General features: G+C 68.1%; 1 protein-coding gene across 2 annotated transcripts in view; it reads left to right on the top strand.

Annotated features, from left to right (window-relative positions):
- The first annotated feature begins 627 nt into the window (after nt 1-627).
- CHLRE_03g198288v5 (uncharacterized protein) overlaps nt 628-2,974 on the top strand; it is a 9,146-nt gene continuing 6,799 nt past the window's right edge. Inside the window, exon 1 of one of the 2 annotated variants that reach the window (XM_043061286.1) lies at nt 628-647. The gene's annotated coding sequence lies outside the window, so the exon portion shown is untranslated. Of the gene's footprint in view, nt 657-2,974 lie in introns of both variants that reach the window. The other variant, XM_043061285.1, reaches the window with a different exon arrangement.

Genomic DNA, 2,974 nt, shown 5'->3' with positions numbered 1-2,974 from the left:
GGTGGGATGGATGGGGGTGGTTGTTGGCGGTTTTCGAGGTGTTTGCTTTCTGTTTTCTTCTCTTTTCTTCTCTTCTTGCCCTGTCAGGGTTCTGGTCTCGGGGACCAGGCTGTCTTCAGGCAGCAGGGGGGCAGCGCGTCTGCCCCTGTTCAACCTTGTAAGGATGATTCCTCAAAAAAAAAGGAGCACGTAGTCCATGTAAGCCGTCTGCACCTGCTGCGCGGCGTCATCCAGCTGCTCCGTCACGTCGGAAGGCAGGGGCGTGCCTGCAGGCTGGGCAGAGTACAGGCGCCACCAGCCAGTGAACTCGTCGCGCAGCTGTGCCAGGACGGCGGTACGGCCTGCCGGCACACGGCAGACAGCCCAGTCCGGTACGGTGGCGCCCTGGTCACGGAGGTAGCCGAGGAGGCGGCCACCAAGCGCGTCGCGGCCAAGCTGCGCCCACTCATACCCCTGCACATCTGCGCAGCGGTTCTGGTGCGTCACGAGGTCAGAGCCGATGGCAACACACGTGTCGCGGGTCAGGCAAACGGCCCCGTACTCCGCCTCACTGCCCGCACCCCCACCAGCGCGCCCAGCCGTGTCGGCCGAAACCCCAGCCGGCGCGCCCAGGCCCCTGCCCCTGCCCTTACCACCACCCGCCGGTTGTGACGTCTGCGGTGGCGGCCCCGCCTGGGGCGGTGGCTGGGGCACTGCCCGCCCCGCTCCTCCACCGTGGCGCCCCGACCCGCTGCCCCCACCAGCCTGCTGTCCCCCTGCCGGCCACCCAGTTAGCACGTGCGGCGGCGAGCTAGGACCGTCCTGCGGGGGAGGCAGCCTGCCGCCCAAGCGCCCTGCCCTCTGCTGCGGGAGCTGGGCGGGGCCACAGCACCCTGTGGAGCGGGGCTGTTGCTGCGGCGGCGGCTGCGGTGCGTGCGAGGCTGGTTGCACCCGTCGCCCACGCCCGGCCCAGCCTTGTCTACCATAGCCCCGGCACCCCTCAGGCCTCAGACCATGCGCCGCTACCTGTGTGCAGCCTGGCGCAGGCATGGCGGCGGCTGTAGCAGCACCGCCGACGGCCCTAGCCAATCTCCCCATCCCCACCCCCACACCACACCACTCCCACCCCAGCTAGCTGTGCCTCGTGCCTTCGCTTCCAGCCTTGTCTCGCACGTCCCCGGCACCCCTCAAGCCTCAGACCATGCGCCGCTACCTGTGTGCAGCCTGGCGCAGGCATGGCGGCGGCTGTAGCAGCACCGCCGGCGGCCCTAGCCCATCTCCCCATCCTAACCCCACCCCCACACCACACCCCCACTACCCCCACCCCAGCTAGCTGTGCCTCGTGCCTTCACTTTCAGCCTTGTCTACCAAAGCCCCGGCACCCCTCAGGCCTCAGACCATGCGCCGCTACCTGTGTGCAGCCTGGCGCAGGCGTGGCGGCCACCTGCAGCACCGCCGGCGGCCCTAGCCCATATCTCCCCATCCCCACCCCCACACCCCCACACCCCTACCCCACCCCAGCTAGCTGTGCCTCGTGCCTTTGCTTCCAGCCTTGTCTCGCACGTCCCCGGCACCCCTCAGGCCTCAGACCATGCGCCGCTACCTGTGTGCTGCCTGGCGCAGGCGTGGCGGCGGCTGTAGCAGCACCGCCGGCGGCCCTAGCCCATCTCCCCATTTCCACCCCATCCCCACCCCCACCCCCACCCCAGCTAGCTGTGCCTCGTGCCTTCACTTTCAGCCTTGTCTACCAAAGCCCCGGCACCCCTCAGGCCTCATACCATGCGCCGCTACCTGTGTGCTGCCTGGCGCAGGCGTGGCGGCCACCTGCAGCACCGCCGGCGGCCCTAGCCCATATCTCCCCATCCCCACCCCCACACCCCCACACCCCTACCCCACCCCAGCTAGCTGTGCCTCGTGCCTTTGCTTCCAGCCTTGTCTCGCACGTCCCCGGCACCCCTCAAGCCTCAGACTATGCGCCGCTACCTGTCTGCAGCCTGGCGCAGGCGTGGCGGCGGCTGTAGTAGCACCGCCGGCGGCCCTAGCTCATGGATGGGGGTGGTTGGTGGCGGTTTTCGAGGTGTTTGTTTTCTGTTTTTCTTCTCTTTTCTTCTCTTCTTGCCCTGTCAGGGTTCTGGTCTCGGGGACCAGGCTGCTTTCAGGCAGCAGGGGGGAAGCGCGTCTGCCCCTGTTCAACCTTGTAAGGATGATTCCTCAAAAAACAAATCTCCCCATCCCCACCCCACCCCATCCCCTGCCCCACCCCCACCCCAGCTAGCTGTGCCTCGTGCCTTCACTTTCAGCCTTGTCTACCAAAGCCCCGGCACCCCTCAGGCCTCAGACCATGCGCCGCTACCTGTGTGCTGCCTGGCGCAGGCGTGGCGGCGGCTGTAGCAGCACCGCCGGCGGCCCTAGCCCATCTCCCCATCCCCACCCCCACACCAGACCACCCCCCTACCCCAGCTAGCTGTGCCTCGTGCCTTTGCTTCCAGCCTTGTCTCGCACGTCCCCGGCACCCCTCAAGCCTCAGACTATGCGCCGCTACCTGTCTGCAGCCTGGCGCAGGCGTGGCGGCGGCTGTAGCAGCACCGCCGGCGGCCCTGGCCCATCTCCCCATCCTCACCCCATCCCCACCCCCACTCCCACCCGAGCTAGCTGTGCCTCGTGCCTTCACTTTCAGCCTTGTCTACCAAAGCCCCGGCACCCCTCAAGCCTCAGACCATGCGCCGCTACCTGTGTGCTGCCTGGCGCAAGCATGGCGGCGGCTGTAGCAGCACCGCCGGCGGCCCTAGCCCATCTCCCCATCCCCATCCCCACACCACACCCCCACCCCAGCTAGCTGTGCCTCGTGCCTTCGCTTCCAGCCTTGTCTCGCACGTCCCCGGCACCCCTCAAGCCTCAGACCATGCGCCGCTACCTGTGTGCAGCCTGGCGCAGGCATGGCGGCGGCTGTAGCAACACCGCCGGCGGCCCTAGCCCATCACGCCATTCGGGGGGC

This window comes from Chlamydomonas reinhardtii, chromosome 3 (assembly GCF_000002595.2).
Source record: "Chlamydomonas reinhardtii strain CC-503 cw92 mt+ chromosome 3, whole genome shotgun sequence".
Taxonomy (NCBI): Eukaryota; Viridiplantae; Chlorophyta; class Chlorophyceae; order Chlamydomonadales; family Chlamydomonadaceae; genus Chlamydomonas; species Chlamydomonas reinhardtii.
The sequence above is the reverse complement of the archived record's forward strand: the minus strand, read 5'-3'. Positions and strand labels throughout refer to the sequence as shown.